Raw genomic sequence first — 17480 nt, 5'->3', positions numbered from 1 at the left:
CTGAACTGAACTGAGATAGATACTACATTAGAAGTTATTGTTGGTGGTGGTTAGTCACTAAAGCCAATCTGACTCTTTTGTGACTCCATGGACTACAGTCTGTCAGGCTCCTCTCTCTATGGGATTTCTCAGGCAAGAATACTAGAATTTCCTAGGCAAGAATAGAATGGGTTGCCATTTCCTTTGCCAGGGGATCTTCCTGACCCAGGGATCAAACTTGGATCCCCTGCATTGAAGGAGGATTCCTTAATGCTGAACCACCAGGGAAATTCATATGAGAAGTAAAAATGAATGAATTCTTAAAACATATACTTTAACATAAGAAAAATAAACTGAGTATTAAAATATATCTTTATTAAGTAAATGTTCAAAAACTACAATGAGAATAGGGGCTTTGTAGCCTTGAAGCTTTTAAAATATTTCTGCAATTCCTCTGACTTAATAGTAGACATCTGTATTTTCATATCTGCTTCCAAATATAATCTAATGCAATATTATATGTCAGATAGTCTCTGGAAAGCAATGAACACTAAAATAATATTTTGGTATTGTTATAAGAGTAGATTTTAACCTATGCATCCTGTGAATGGGTGTCAGAAATCCACAGATATCCAAAAACACACTCTGAAAACAAGTCACTTAGATCTAGTATTTCTTTAAGTGGTATGTAAGGGTAACATACCTTCTTTCTAAATTAGAATTTTTCTAAAAAGATACATTCTCCTAAATAAGTATCTCATTACCCTGAAATAAACAAAGGCAGAATAAATACTTGATTCTTCCTTTATATTTACCAATGTACAAGAGAATAGGTTTTTTATATAGGTTCCTGGGTGACTAATGGGTTAGTTTTTGCACTACTGAAAATTAATGAATTTCAGCATGTTGAAAGTGTTTGAATCTATCCTAGCATTGTTTCTCTTGAGACTTAAAATGATGAGATCCTTTCCAAGGCAGTTGTGTATGAATCCTTTCAACATACCTTTATCAGTGAGCTTCCAATTAACCTTCTGGCATGACAAAATTGCTACAGACCCTTGTAGACAAAATTGTTACAGACCCTTCCTGCTCCGACTTGGAAATTATCTGTTTCTTCATGGTGTTCTGGTTCCTTTTTGTGAGAAAGTATTATATGGAAACCACAATCCTGTCTTTGTTTCTGGGTTTATCAAGTGGTCAGAATATTTTTTTCTTCCTATTAATGAGTTTATATCTATACCTTCAAGTTTAGAGCTACAGAGGTTTACTCATCTATCTCACATCAACTTGCCTTCTCCTACACAGAAAATCCTGGTTCCCAACGAAACAACACAATTGTGTACTCAACTAATCCTATTGTACACTATGTATTATCCACTTGTTCCTATACACACATGATAGTCTTCAGTTCAGTTCAGTCACTCAGTGGTGTCCGACACATTGTGACCCCGTGAATCGCAGCACACCAGGCCTCCCTGTCCATCACCATCTCCCGGAGTTCACTCAGACTCACATCCATCGAGTCAGTGATGCCATCCAGCAATCTCATCCTCTGTCGTCCCCTTCTCCTCCTGCTCCCAATCCCTCCCAGCATCAGAGTCTTTTCCAATGAGTCAACTCTTCGTGTGAGGTGGCCAAAGTACTGGAGTTTCAGCTTTAGCATCATTCCTTCCAAAGAAATTCTGATCTCCTTCAGAATGGACTGGTTGGATCTCCATGCAGTCCAAGAGACTCTCAAGAGTCTTCTCTAACACCACACTTCAAAAGCATCAATTCTTCATTGCTCAGCCTTCTTCATAGCCCAACTCTCACATCCATGCATGACCACTGGAAAAACCATAGTCTTGACTAGATGGACCTTAGTCGGCAAAGTAACGTCTCTGCTTTTGAATATGCTATCTAGGTTGGTCATAACTTTTCTTCCAAGGAGTAAGCATCTTTTAATTTCATGGCTGCAGTCACCATCTGCAGTGATTTTAGAGCCCCCCCAAAAAAAGTCTGACACTGTTTTCACTGTTCCCCATCTATTTCCCATGAAGTGATGGGACCAGATGCCATGATCTTCGTTTTCTGAATGTTGAGCTTTAAGCCAGCTTTTTCACTCTCCACTTTCATATCCCACGTTGAAGGTCAGGAAGGGTGGCGGTGAGGAGATACCCTTCGTCCAAGGTAAGGAGCAGTGGCTGTGCTTTGCTGGAGCAGCTGTGAAGAGATACCCCATGCTCAAGGTAAGAGAAACCCAAGTAAGATATTAAGTGTTGCAAGAGGGCATCAGAGGGCAGACACACTGAAATCATACTCACAGAAAACTAGGAAATCTGATCACACTAGGACCACAGCCTTATTTAACTCAATGAAACTAAGCCATGCCTGCGGGGCAACCCAAGATGGGCGGGTCATGGTGAAGAGGTCTGACAGAATCCTCTAGGAACTTTTGCCCAGCAACCTCTCTCCCTCTTAAACTGTCCCTTCCTAATTTTGAAAGAAATGGTGGAAAGGAGCAAGACTTATATAGAAAGATCTTAGAAAAGCGGGTTGTACCAACCTTGCCTCTGGAGATACAGCTTACCTGCATCGAGGAGATCCAAGAGAAACTGGGGACAAATGTTGCTGATGAGTTTATGCAGTTTCCTTGATGCCTTCATACTGATTGATTAGATCACAGACACTCCGGGCCCCACTCTTACCCTCTGGAGATGGTACCCATGACATGGTTTGGAAACTCAAGAAATCTGATCCTTGATAAGCTGCCTGAAAAAAACCCTTTTGTAGTTTCCTTAGAATGCAGCCAACACTCACCTGTAATTCAAAGGGATCTGGGGAGAGGGAGGAAGAAGAAAGAGAGATTAATGAAGGAAATGAGAGGAACTATATGGGAACCTGAGACTTTATTAAAAATTGGAGCAAGGAGATGGTTTTATAAGTGTATAAGGGTGAGTCAATGATATATTCAGTCAAGAACAGGGAAGAGAAGAATTGGTGGGATTGGGAAAAGGGCATAAGGGACAAATGCCAAGAACTGAGGGTTTGATTTGAATAAGTTGGAGGGTAAATGATAAGTGAGGTTCATGGTATAGGTTCGGGGAGAGTGAAGAGGAACACATGTGAAGAAGGGGAGAGTACAACATTCCTAGGTGCATGAAATGAATCATAATGGTTGTTGGACTATGGACATAGACTTAAGGAAACTGAGTAGAAGAAGAGATCATAGTTTAAGGGAATCAGGCACAGAGTGGGACAGTTGTGTGCCTCTGGGTTTAAAGCCATAGAAGGGAGACCATTGAAGAAAGATTTTAAAAAGACAAGAAAAACAGAAGTCTGGGAAAAGCAAGAGTGTAGGAAAAGCAAGAGTGTAGGAAATCTTGAATAGTCAACATCTGGAATAAACCCCAATAAACTTATATATGAATGTTTTTATGGTGGAATAGAAAAAATAGAAATGATCCAGAAAAGTGTTTGTTTCTAGGAAGAAAAGAACCTTCTGAAATAAACCCTTAATTGGGTGGATTGAACTTACATTCAAATTTAAGTTGTCTGGCATAATCTTGAATCTCCCGAGATAATCCAACCAAATAGACATGGAATAGCAGCTCCAGGTCTATCATCTCCTCATTGCTGAAGCTGCCCTTTGGCCAGAGGTACAGAAAAGTTACTGCACCTGTTTCACCCTCTCAGCTGTGAGTCTGCAGCTCATCCAGCCAACCAGAGCCCTGACTCTATGCCCCTGAGTGGTTGGCAAAGGGTGAGGTCTGGATAAGATAGAATGAGATATAGTCCTGGACTCCTATGATGGTAGATGGTCAGGTAGTTTAAGGAAAAGTGAGGCAAATAGAAAGGATAGAAGATGGAGATTCAACCAGTTAACAGAAAGAGAGAAAATTACAGTTAGCCTAAAGATGACATTTTCCTGACCCAGGGCCCCATCTTCCTTTAAAAAAGTAAACTGGATCTAGAGCCAGAAATGTTCAGATTGTAAGCACTCTGGTACCCTTAGAATCCAAATCCATCTTGGAAAGGTCCGCTACACTTTAACCACATCCACTTGATTAATGACAGACAGACATTCTTACCGTCTACATTGTCCCTGCCTGAGAGAATAGCTAGCAAAGCAAGGTGCAGAAAAAGCATGTCATTTGCAAATGTTTCTCTCTCTCTTTGCTCTCAAGAAACCTACCCATTAGTATCTCCACTCTAACTTCCTTCAACTTGCAGTTCTCCCCACCAATCACTGACTATAATAAAATTGCTGTTTCACTCAACCTTGGGCCTCCTACTCAATCTCTCATCTCCTCTCAAGCTCTGACCTGAGGTTATTCTCTGCTGTCTGAATTCTAGCCATTCTTCTTACCACTAGCCTTCATTCTGTGTTCTTTTACTGAACTGCTGTGGACAAAGTTGTTTGTGACACTGAAAGGTTACGTCTCCTCTCTGGGACTTTCATCTTATCATTCAAATGAAGAACAGAAACTGCACTGCTTCCCCAGGTCTTGCCTGTTTTAACAGATCACTTTTCTTCCTGTTTCTCCACTCAATTCTGTTTATATTCCAACATGTTTCCTCTTCTGGGCATCAATTCTACTCTACTCCTTTCAAAAACCCTCAAAGTGTTCTCTTTTTCATTCCCCTCTGCTTCTTCCACATTTCTCATTTTTTAAAAAAAAATTTACTGACTTGTTTATAAACTGCAAAGCATGTTTTCTCAGACCTATGTTTTCACCATACAATTGTATAAACTATAGCCAGTTTTCCATTATACTTAGAGTTGACATTGTAACCACCCAGAGTGTATTCTACCATGAAATATATAAAGAATAAGGCTTCCTCTTTTCGATTTTACTTCAATCTGTATAATGCAGTCTAAGTCCATCCATGTCTCTACAAATGACCAAATATTGTTCATTCTTATAGTTGAGAAATATTCCATTGAATGTATGCACCACGTCTTCTTTATCCATTTGCAGAGCAGGAATAGAGATGCAGATGTTGAGAATAAGCATATGGACATAGGGTGGGGAAAGGGGTAGGATGAATTGGGAGATGTGATTGACATATATACATTATTATGGTTAAAATAGATAGCTAGTGGGAACCTGCTCTATAGTAGAGGGAGCTCAGCTTGGTGCTCTGTGGTGACCTAAAGTGGTGGGAAGTGTGAGTAATATAATATATGTATGCAAATAGCTGATACAATTGGTTGTACAGCAGAAACTAACACAACATTGTAAAGCAACTATGAAAGTGAAAGTGAAGTCACTCAGTCATGTCCGACTCTTTGCAACCCCATGGACTGGGGCCTACCAGGCTTCTCCGTCCATGGGATTCTTCAGGCAAGAATTCTGGAGTGGGTTACCATTTCCTTCTCCAGGCTATACTCCAGTTAAAAAGAAGAAGAAGAGGAAGAAGAAGAAGAAGAAGAAGAAGAAGAAGAAGAAGAAGAAGAAGAAGAAGAAGAAGAAGCCTTTCTATTGAGTTTAAATTCATATGCTCACTCACCAAAAATTAAAAAAAAAAAAAAATCACTCAACAAATTTTTAGTACCAAGTGTTTTAGTAGGTATAAGAACATACAGAGGTTGACAATGCATTCATGCCTATCAAGGAACTACAAACTATAGAAGTGTATAAAACCAAAATTAAAACTCATCATTATAACTGCCATTTGATTGGCTAGAATTCCAGATAACAAGCTTATTCAGAACAATAGTTTTGTGGTTTTAGGAACTTATAGCTGATACAATGCTATATTTTCATTAAACTTTCCCCCAGGGCCTAGAGAAAAAACATAATTCTCCCACTCTTTTCTAATTGGGTCAGGACCATGTTACTGAGTTCTGGTTGATGGAATGTGCTGTACTAGAGATGTAAGCCTCGTCTAGGCCCTACCACATAAACTGTTACATTTGATCATGTTGCCGTGCAGTGCCAGCCTGGAGATCATCTTTTCCATGTGGAAGAGATACAAGCAAGGAAAGGCTTCCTGCTTTCCATGGAGTTTGCCAGAATGAAAAATATATTTTGTTGTGTTTAGTCTCTAAGGTTCTCAAATATATTTATAACTACAATACAATCTAATTATGCTTGCCAATATTATAGAGCCCAGTAACTACTATCCTTTCCTACCTCCTGAATTCAAATCCAAATGAGATAAAGATAGAGAGCATTTGATATATAGATCAAATTGTCAACTTCACTTCTGATAAATCTTCTAGATGATTTCCCTTAACTGTATGATCCAAGTAATGTTGCTGGTATTGAAAACCAAATGAAGTAGACTGATTTATTCTTATAAATGGATTATTTGTGTTCCCTCTAAACTCACATGTTGAAACCCCTACCCCCAAGGTGGTTATACTTGGAGATGATGACTCTAAGAAAGTAACTAGAGTTAAATGAGGTCTTAAGAGTGGGGTCTTATATGAAAAGACACAGTGAGGTCACTCTTCCTCATTTCTCCCTCTCTCTCTCTGTCTCTCCTCACATGCACTGAGTAAAGGTCATTTGAAGACATATCAGGAAGGTGGCTATCTACAAGAAAGCCAGACAGAGAGCCTTCACAAGAAATCAAGTTCTCTTGTATTGCTGTTCTCAAGAACTGTGAGAAAGTATGTCTGTGGTTGAAGCCACCCAGGCTGTGTGTTTTCCTCTGCAGCCCAGGCAAACTAATACACTTACCTAGTCCAAGAAGTGTTAGAAAGCCTCTAAGCAACCCCTCCCCAAGGGTCTGTTCAAGGCAAGGGATGGAGGAGAAGACCAGAACTGACACTTGTGAGAGCAGCTTGACTCCAGAGGCAAAAGACAGGAAGAAGCTGTTGAGACATATCACAACCCAGTTTCTCGCCTAGGCTCACCAGTGAGCTAATTCTATTTCCTATTTTCATAGGAAAGAATAGGACTGAGAAAAGAAACAAAAACATATTTAAGGAATTCTCCTTCAGAGGAATTAGAAGGTGTCATCCAACTCCATGATAATAATATCCATTCAGTCATCTAAACAGAAAACTAGTAATGCACACTGTTTGCAAACCTATCTCTCCTGACTGACTCCTCACAGTTACTACTGCCTTTCTCTCCATAATCTGTAAAATCTGCCGCTTTATCTCTAACCCTACTATCATTTAGTCCTTGCTTTCATCATGTATGACTCAGGTCATTGCCATAATCCCTTATCTGGACAATGCAATCCAAATCCTCTCCCTCTCTGTTCAGATTTCTGATTCAGAGTTGCTATGTAAAATGCACATCTGATCTTATCAAACTCGTAATTAAAATATTTCGATTGCCTTCATGAAAAATAATCCAAACTCCTACGTATGCCAGTATTATTCACAAAGGCTCATATTTTAATATATCATTCCCCAAAGAAAAGGTTGGAGAAGTGGAAGAAGTAGGATTTGCAAGAAGGGAAACAGACTATTTGTACCAGTGAACAATTATGAACAGAGATCCAAGAGCCTGAAAATCTCCAATAGGGAGAGAAAGAGATGGTTATGTAGGCCCTCTAGATACACATGGTCCCCAGAGAATAACCTGAGACGGCTGGAACATCTCCTGATTAGAATCCAGCCTGTCTGAGGGCCCTGGCTTTCCTGGGGGTGACAGTGCTCTTCCTCTGTCACCAACCTTCCCCAGGCTCCCTCTTCTCACCCTATTGGTGCTCAAGTTACAGATATGCTTACACTCACCTTTGCCTGGGCTCTTACCTGGCCCTCCACCAAACTCACGTCAGTGAGTTCCCCCCTAGAGATCACTGTCCTCAGCACTCCACTGTCATATGTCCACCCCACAGTGTCACACTCTACTCCATCATCCCCTCTCTGCCAGCAGAAACCTCACCCTCTGCCCACTTCCCTGCTCAAGAAAACCCACTTTCTCAGAGCCACATGCCTTTCCCTGAACTTTCATTTCCCTATCAGCACTTCTTCATGTGATTCTCTCCCCTTCCTGGCTCCCAGCAGCAGTCTCTGCTTCTGTTCTGGGTCCTTCTGCCTCTCACATCTGCAGCAGTGAGAAGAGTCCTGTCCTGAGATCTAGGATAAATCCCTTACTAGAATGCACTGATTACTGTCTTGGGTCTTAGTTTCTCCCACTGTAAAATGATTGAACTAAAATAATTTTATATTCTCCAGTTCTGTTTCAATTTTAACATTCTTCGACTTGGTCTGTGTTCATATTCATTTTTATTTACATAGTCTTTTCTTTCTCTGCCTCCTGGTCCTCATTTCTTACTTAATTATGACTCCATAATGTTCTCTGTTTACTTTTAATCTGAGTCCCTAGGGTCCCATCTCTATTTTATCAGCACTCCTCCCTAATCTCCCTATCCATTCTTTCTAAACTCTGCTCACCACCTCGGTTAAATTTTAAAGCCTAGAGTATTTCCACATCACTTGACCCTTCAATTTCCATGCTTAAATATGTGCATGACAAGTAAGATGCTTTCTTTGCAAGATTGAAGCCAGGAAAGAACAACAACAACAAAAATCTACTATAAAAATGTAGATATTCTGGATAAAGTATAATTTTACAAATTATTTATACGACATATGCTCACCTCATAAGATTAAAGAAATTGTCCAGAAAACAATCAAATGAGACATTGAAAATTGGAGCTAGAAATGAACATTAACACTTGGACTTCCCAGGATGTTGTCAAGGGATGATTACCAAGGGCTTTGGCTACAATAGCCATATAAATGATGAGATAAAGTCTTGAGACCTCCAAAAAAAGATACAAATTGGGCATGAGACTTTCTATTACATCCTCAGTAAGAATGGACCAGAAAAAAAAAAAATCCACCCTACTAAACAGGAAGATAAAAAGAAATCTTGTGGTTACCTTATGCTCTGGCTAGAAATTTTTTAAATTATTCTTAGAAAAAACATGATTGCAGGTTTTCCTTCACATGAATTTAATGTTGACTAATATTCACTCAATTTGGAATGCCCAACTCAGGAAATTAATATTAATAAGTGGTTCTAGGTAAGAAAGGATGAATAGAGTGCAGAGAATTTTTATGACAGTGAAAATTCTGTTTACAATATTAAATGAAGGATACATTTATCCAAACCCATGCAATATACAACACCAAAGTGACTTCTGGGGTAAGCTATGGACTTTGGGTGATTATGATGTGTCAATGTAGATTATCTTTGGTTAAAAAAAAATGTGCCATATGGAAAGTGATGTTGATGATGGTGAAGATATGACTGTGTGGGAGCAAATTGTATACTTTCCTCTCAGTTTTCTTATAACCCTAAAAACTGCTCTAAAACATAGTCTTAAAACAAATTTTAAAATTTGCATTGGTAGCAATAAATCGTGAAACCAAAAGGGAGTTCTTCTAAACAATCAATAAAAAAGAAAAACAAATCTGATCAATTTATGCTACAGACAGACTGGATGATCTTTTCATGTTTCCCGGAGAAAATGATGTAACAAATTGCTGTCATAAGAGGCAATCAAAAAGCATGCAGCTAAACATGTAGGGGATATACTATTAGAGGTATGTCTATGTTAATTTCAAAATTATCTTATTTTTCTGGATAATATATTTCTGGTATTTGTCAACGTTTTAAAAAACTGAAGTTTACTGTCATTTCTCTCATGTCTTATAAGTATTAGCTATCTTAAACCACAACAAAGAAATGGCTCTAAGCTGGTCACTTGGCAGAAGCAAAAACACAAGGAAAATTCTAGGGATCCACAGATAATACAGTCTTCTTTTGTCTAATACAGGTAATGCTTGCTTTGTACACTTTCAATATTAACTAAAACACAAATTTTAGTTAACAAGGTTTTTTTAAATAACACCAATTCCCCAACAGCATGGCTCAACTTTCAGTTACCACATTATATTAAATGTAAATAAAGTACAAGGCTACTAATTTTTAGTTCCATGAATCACTATGGAAATAACAAGCATGCAATCAATAACTAATTATATCACTGACAAATCACAACCCTTCACAAAGTTTACCATTGACGGTTATTCTTTTCCATGAACAGATATCAAAGGGTATACTTGATTGTCTCCTTATATTTCAATAATAAATTCTGTGACGCTTTAAATGAATAATAATAAAACAATGAATTGACCAACAAAGATAAAAATGAAAATACTGGAAATGAGATTTGAACTGAATGTTAAAGAAGTCATTGAAGAAATAGCTGGCCTGAGGAAGATGGATATTGCCACTGGTTGAGAAATTATACATATGAAACTAGATAGAGGAACTTATCAACATAAATGAGGAGAATGGTTTTTATAAAATTGATGAAGGTGTCTCAGATGAAGTTATGCCTGCAGAAAACTTCAGTTTTAAGGAAATTTCAGAGATACTCCCCAAAACTGAAAACAAGTATAAAATGTTGGAACCTGATTCAAACTTAGAAAGAATTATGAAAATACAACAAGGCATAGAAAAAATATTTTATAAATTATATGATAAGAATAAAGTAAGCATGGGTCAAACCACTGTTGGTAAATTTTTACAAAGAATTAAAACAGTCATTCTGGATGTGAAGTTTTTAACTCTGTAGACCTTACTTTGCCAACAAAGGTCCGTCTAGTCAAGACTATGGTTTTTCCTGTGGTCATATATGGATGTGAGAGTTGGACTATAAAGAAAGCTGAGCACCAGAGAATTGATACTTTTGAACTGTGGTGTTGGAGAAAACTCTTGAGAGTCCCTTGGACTGCAAGGAGATCCAACAAGTCCATCCTAAAGGAGATCAACCCTGGGTGTTCTTTGGAAGGACTGATGTTGAAACTGAAACTCCAATACTTTGGCCACCTCATGAGAAGAGTTGACTCATTGGAAAAGACCCTGATGCTGGGAGGGATTGGGGGCAGGAGGAGAAGGGGACGACCGAGGATGAGATGGCTGGATGGCACCACCGACTCAATGGACATGAGTTTGAGTGAACTCCGAGAGTTGGTGATGGACAGGGAGGCCTGGCGTGCTGCAGTTCATGGGGTCGCAAAGAGTCGGACACGATTGAGCAACTGAACTGAACTGAACTGAACTGATAGGTTTTATGTCATCAAGTTCTTATTTTCCTTTGTCTTTAGGAACTTTTTGAATTTCTTTTTTATTTCATTGGTTGTTTAGATTCATTTTGGTTAGTGTCCACATGCTTGAGTTTTTGTAGGGATTCTTTTTGTAGTTGAATTATTTTTATAGCAATCAGAAAAGATCCTTGATATGATTTCAATTTTCTTAGCTTTACTGAAGTTTGTTTCATGGCCGAGCATGTGATCAGTCCTGGAGAATGTTCCATGTGCTCTTGAGAAGAAAGTGTATTCTGCTGTTTTTAGATGGAATGCTCAATAAATATGAGTAGAGTCTATTTATTCTAATATGCCCTTTAAGGCCTGTATCTCCTTTCTGTCTGGATGCTGTGTCTATTAATGGACAAAGCATGTTAATGTCTTCCACTATTATTGTGTTACTGTCAATTTCTCCTTTTAGGTCTGTTAATATTTGCCTCATATATTGTGGTGCACCTATGCTGGGGAGATATATATTAGCAGTTGCTATATCTTCTTCTCGGATTGATTCTTTGATCATTACGCAGTGTCATTTTTTGTCTCTTGTAATAGTCTTTATTTTAAAGACTATTTTATCTAGGTATTGCTACTCCAGCTTTCTTTTGATTTCCATTTACATGGAATATATTTTTCTATCCCCTCACTTTCAGTCGGTTTGTTTCTCTAGATCTGAAGTGGGTCTCTTTATATATATAGGCCTTGTGTTTGTATCCATTCAGTCGGTCTATGAATTTTGGTTGAAGTATCTAATCCACTTATATTTAAGGTGATTATCAATAAGTATGTTTTTATTGCCAGTTTGATGGCTGTTTTGTATTTGTTTTTGTAGGTCTTTTTTCTACCTTACTCTTTAGTTCTCTTCTGTTGCAATTTGATGACCATCTTTGGTGTTGCATTTGGATTCCTTTTTCTTTTTTGTGTTTGTCTATTATAGATTTTTGATTTGTAGTTACCATGAGGTTTTAACATAGTAGCCCCAGAGGCCCCCATTTATTTTATGTACACACACACACACACACACACATATGGTTGTTTTAAGTTACTGATCTCTTAATTTCAAGTGCATTTCAAACATCCTGCATTTGTACCCTCCCTTCTCACAGTTACTGGTTTAAATATTTGTGTGTAGATGATTTTCTGTCTTTACTGTATGTTTGCCTTTTCCAGTGAGGTTTCTCATTTCATAGCTATTTTGTTTCTAATTGTGGCCTTTTCTTTTCTGCTTATAGAAGTTCTTTTAGCATTGGTTGTAAAGCTTGTTTGGCGGTGCCAAATTCTTTTAGATTTTGCATGTATGCTTTCTGTATGCTTTTACTTTCTCTGTAAAATCTGAATGAGAGTCTTGTTGTATAGAGTATTTTTATTTGTAGGATAGTGTTCCTTTCATCTCATTTTGTCTAAATTTCTACTTGCATTTTGATATCTGCGGAAGGTTAGTTATGTTTCTTGACCTGGGAGAAGTGGCCTTCTATAGCAGGTGCATTATATGTTCCATAAGTACACTACTCTCTCATCACCCAAGGGCCAGGCACCAGCTGATGCCAAGGAAAGTTCTGATCTGTGTTCACAGAACTTGGTTCTGCAGGTTGCTGGTTTGTAGGGCTTTTGTTTCTGATGTCTGCCCCAAGGGGTGTGAGGCTGGTCTAGACACTTTCACAGGTTTCCTGATGGGCCCTCCCATCAGGAGGTGCCTACCCATTGGTGAATCAGGCTGAGTCTTTGCCCTCTGGTGGGCAGGGCTGCATCAAGCAGCAAGGCTAGAAGTGCCATGGGCTCAGGAAGTCTATAAGCAGCCTGTCTGCTGATGGATGAAGCTGTGTACCTCTCATATTGGTTGTTTGGCCTGAGACATCTCAGCAATGGAACCTATAGGCTGTTGGGTGGGGCCAAGTCTTAACGCCAAAATGGTGGCTTCCAGGAAAGCTCACAAATGAATATTCTTCAGTACCTCCACCACCAGTGTCCTTGTCCCCGCACTGGGCCACAGCTGCCCCCACCTCCCCATGAGACCCTCTAAAACCAGTTGGCACGTCTGGCCTGGGCCCCTATAAAGTCACTGCTTTTCCCCTTGGGTCCTGGTATGCATGAAACCTTGCATGCACCCTTCAAGAGTAAAGTTTCTGTTTCCCCAGTCCTATGGAGCACCTGCATTCAAGCCCCACTAGCCTTCAAAACCAAATCCTCTGGAGCCTCTTCCTCCCAAGGCCAGATCCCCAGGCTGGGCATCCTAATGCGGAACTTAACACTTTCTCTCCTGCAGGAGAACTTCTGTGATATAATTGTTCTCCAGGTTGTAGGTTTTCCACTTGGGGAACGTGGCATTTGATTATGTCACCAGGATGCCCTCTCTACCATTTTATTGGGTTTCTTCTTTTATGTTTTTGGATATAGAACATATCTTTTGGTACGTTTGGTAGTCTTTTTTACTGATGGTTGTTCAGCAGTTAGTTGTGATTCTGGTGTGCTCCTGACAGGAGATGAACTCAAGGTCATTTTACTCTGCCATCTTGTTAAGGTACCACTGAGAGGCTGATATTTACATTGACCATTAAATGTTGAATGTTCAGTTTCCACAATAGACCTTGAAACAGAAGGCAGCCTGGGTAGGGAAATCAGCATCAGCAAAACACTTAGACATGAAACAACATAGCAAGACTAAGGATGATATTTCATATATTAATTTATTCTTCATTTTCACAATAATTTTTTCTCTATAGTTACAACAAAGGTTCCAGAAGCCTTTGTTAATTCTTTCCTGCATTGAACTTATTCTTCTAAACTACAGGCACCAACCTTCCATTTTATTCAAAATGAGTGATAAAATTTTACTCCAACTTTCTGTATATCTTATAGATCTTCTTTTGTTTTTGTGTGTAAGTTAAACCTCCCTAGTAGATTCAATGTAGAAAAATTACTTTTTGTACTTTAGATTTATCTCAGAGAAATGAATTACTAAATATTTCACTCTATCATTTTCCAAGAAGTTTACTATGATTTCTTTTTTCAAATTAATTAAAATTTTAATTGGAGAATAATTACTTTACAATACTGTGGTGGTTTATGCCATACATAGACATGAATCAGCCATGGGTACAGATGTAAATAGCAATTTCATATAAATTTCAGATGATGATTACATTTGCTTCCTTGCCTTAGAAAATTTATAGATAAAAATGAACTTATATACAGATAACATGGGTGCTATTGTCAAAATTTTTATTTACTCTTAGCAAGAAATAAATAATGCATATGTCAATATAATGAAAAAAAGTAGAGTTATAGGTAAACCTTTCATAAACCAAAAGTATTAACTTTAAATTGATATTTAGCTAACATCCTGGATTAGTTAGGATCAAATTTGACTCCAAGTAACAGAAAATTAAAATGGAGGAAATATCTTTTAAAAAGACACAGATATTAAAAAAAAAAAAAAGATAAATTTCTCTTGTGAAAAGACTAGAAGTGAGCAGTTCAGGTTTGTTATGTCATTTCATTCTCACGGAGTTGGTTCCAGTTCCCTCTTTTGCTTTGAGGTTTCCCCCCCCCGACCCCCGGTATTTTTGTTTTGTTTTGTCCTTTACCATGCTTGATCCTCACTCCAAAGGCAATCCCATTCTCTGAAATGGATGCCAGAGGTCCATTTATCAAACCCATATTATGCTGACAGTAAAGAGAAAGGAAAAAGCTGAGCACACTCACCACCCTCCAATACTTCAGATCCCTTCACAAAAGTTGTCAAATTGCATTGATTTGAGAGCACAGTCACATAACCACAACCAATTAAAAAGGTGCTAAGAGATATAATTTTATTCTGCCCAGCTAATGATTAAGCAGTTGATTTATTCTGGAGGAAGTGCAAAATAGATTTCAAGAAAAATTCAGCGGTTTTTGCCATATAGCATCATTTGGCAATTCAACTGTCAATTTAGGGACATAAGTTAATAGTTTCACTTAAATAGGTCATCTGGATATAGGTCACTTTTTCAAAGACCATGAATGTTTTACTTAGGACACTTCAGATCAAAATTAAGGTTCATTCTCATTTTAAATATTTCCCTTTCTCAATTTCTATCTAGTATTCTCTCTGAAGTGTAATTGGCTGTGCATTGGGAATGGACAGAGCTGTAAGTAGGCCAACAAGTGCCTTTATATTAGAGCAGAGCCAAATTATATCTTGAGAAGAACCTTGATCCTTGCTACAAGTACTACCAAACTTCTGGGAGCAAACTTGAGATTCAAACAACAGGCCGTGAGTGATCTCCAAAAGTTACAAGAAATTGCCAATTGCAAATTCCACCTACAGCTCCACTGATTAAAGTTACTGCTCTGCATTTATCAGATTATATAAAACTGTCATGCATATGGTGTATATTACAGTAACAATCTAAAAGTCTCTGTTGCTGGAAGATTCAAATTAGTTCAACATAAACAATATTTATGGAACACTTATAGTCTACTCATTTCTGTAGGTTATGTAAGATCTTCTATTGAATTTTCCAGAGCATCAAAGAACTGCGCAGGTGAACCAGATCCTATGTGCTGCATAGAGTTATTTTCCCCATTTAATTTTTAATGTATTTTAGACTGACATGCTAGCCCTACTTTGAGACTACAAACCAACAGGCCTATGAACCTCATGAAATTTAGTGAAAGAACTTTCCTAAGAACATTGTTCCCTGAACCAGTTTCTTCTCTATGGAAACTGATGAAAGAAATTTCCTTGGGGCCTCAGGACCAGGAAGAGCTGCATCTTTACTGAACAACATATTTGTCTGTTTCTTCTAGGCTCTGTGACTACGTAATTGATCAGTCTTACTCATCACGTAGTCCACTAATAATCCATGACCCACATAGAGCCTGTGCATAGTGTGCCATGACACTTTCTTTTATAAATTAATCCTTCTTGGGGTTAGCTTGTTTTACTGGCCACATATTTCCTTGGATTCTATTTCCATATTATAGCTGATATACTTTTAATATTATGTGCATGTTTTATAAGCAATTTTTAATTATTTTTAGAGCTAACAAGTTAATGTGAATTTAAGTAGTATGATTTGGAGACCTTCTGAAAATTCCAGTATTAAATAGCTGAAGCTTTGTTTTAATCTCTACTGCCACCAAGTGGTAAAATATAGAAATGTATCCCCATCTAGAGCCTTTGTGAAAGTGTGAAAGTGCTAGTTGCTCAGTCATGTCCTACTCTTTGCCACCCCATGGACTCTAGCCTGCTAAGCTCCTCTGTCCATGAAATTCTCCAGGCAAGAATACAGGCGTGGGTATCCATTCACTCCGCCAGGGGATCTTCCCAACCCAGGGTTCGAACTCAGGTCTCCAGCATTGGCAGGTGGGTTCTTTATCATCTGAGCTACCAAGGAAGCCCCATTTATAGACTTTAATGATTGCAAAAACCTTAACATTTTAAATCAGAGAGCCTTGATGTTGCAGATATTTCAGTACTTTTCTTAGATATAAAAGTATTTTATTGCATAGTTTTGCTATAAAACTATGCAAATTATTGCATGAAGTGAAGTCACTCAGTCGTGTCCAACTCTTTATGATCCCATGGACTCTACCAGGCTTCTCTGTCCATGGAATTCTCCAGGCAAGAATACTGGAGTGGGTTGCCATTTCTTTTTCCAGGGGATATTCCCAACCCAGGGATCGAACCCAGGTCTCCTGCATTGCAGGCAGACACTTTACTGTCTGAGCCACCAGGGAGTTTGCTATAAAACTAACAACATTGCATAGGTTTGTGTTTGTTTTCCCTATTAAGATACTGCCTATTATGAAACCCATTATCCTAATTCAAAATGCGGTGCTGGAGAGGACTCTTGGTATATACCTGACCAGCAAGGAGATCAAATCGTAAAGGAAATCAACTCTGAATATTCATTGGAAGGACTGATGGTGAAGATAAAACTCCAATACTTTGGCCACCTGATGCAAAGAGCCCACTCGGAAAAGATCCTGACTCCGGAAAAGATTGAAGGCAAAAAGAAAAGCGGGCAACAGAGGATGAGATGATTGAATGGCATCACCAACTCAATGGACATGAGTTTGAGCAAACTCCAGGAGATGGTGAAGGACAGGGAGGCCTGGCATGCTGCAGTTCATGGGGTCACAAAGAGTCAGACACAACTTAGAAACTGAACAGCAAATCCAAATTCCGTCTCTATTCTATACAGTATCATTAAACATTTTCCAACTGTTGTTTTGTTGTGTTGTATTTTGCCTTTAGAATCATTAGTGCATTGTTGAATTATTCTCCATTTATGGTTCATGGATATCATTTAGTCTTAGCAGACTTTCTCTATAAATGGCTTGATTGATTGACTTATCCCCATTCTCTTCTCTTCCCCACATTCTTACTGTATTATCCTTCTGTTTCTATATGTTATTATAAAATGTGATGCTGTTTCTGATGAAAGCAATTGTAAACAACACAACTAGA

At 38.4% G+C, this 17480-nt stretch overlaps 1 pseudogene; it reads right to left on the bottom strand.

The window, feature by feature from the left end:
• Window positions 1-2499: 2499 nt before the first annotated feature.
• On the bottom strand, window positions 2500-11549 carry LOC138437318 (T-cell surface glycoprotein CD1c-like; annotated as a pseudogene).
• Window positions 11550-17480: the final 5931 nt, after the last annotated feature.

The sequence above is a fragment of the Ovis canadensis genome, chromosome 1 (genome assembly GCF_042477335.2).
Source record: "Ovis canadensis isolate MfBH-ARS-UI-01 breed Bighorn chromosome 1, ARS-UI_OviCan_v2, whole genome shotgun sequence".
Classification (NCBI taxonomy): Eukaryota; Metazoa; Chordata; class Mammalia; order Artiodactyla; family Bovidae; genus Ovis; species Ovis canadensis.
Note: the sequence above shows the minus strand (reverse complement) of the source record. Positions and strands in the feature narration are given on the sequence as shown.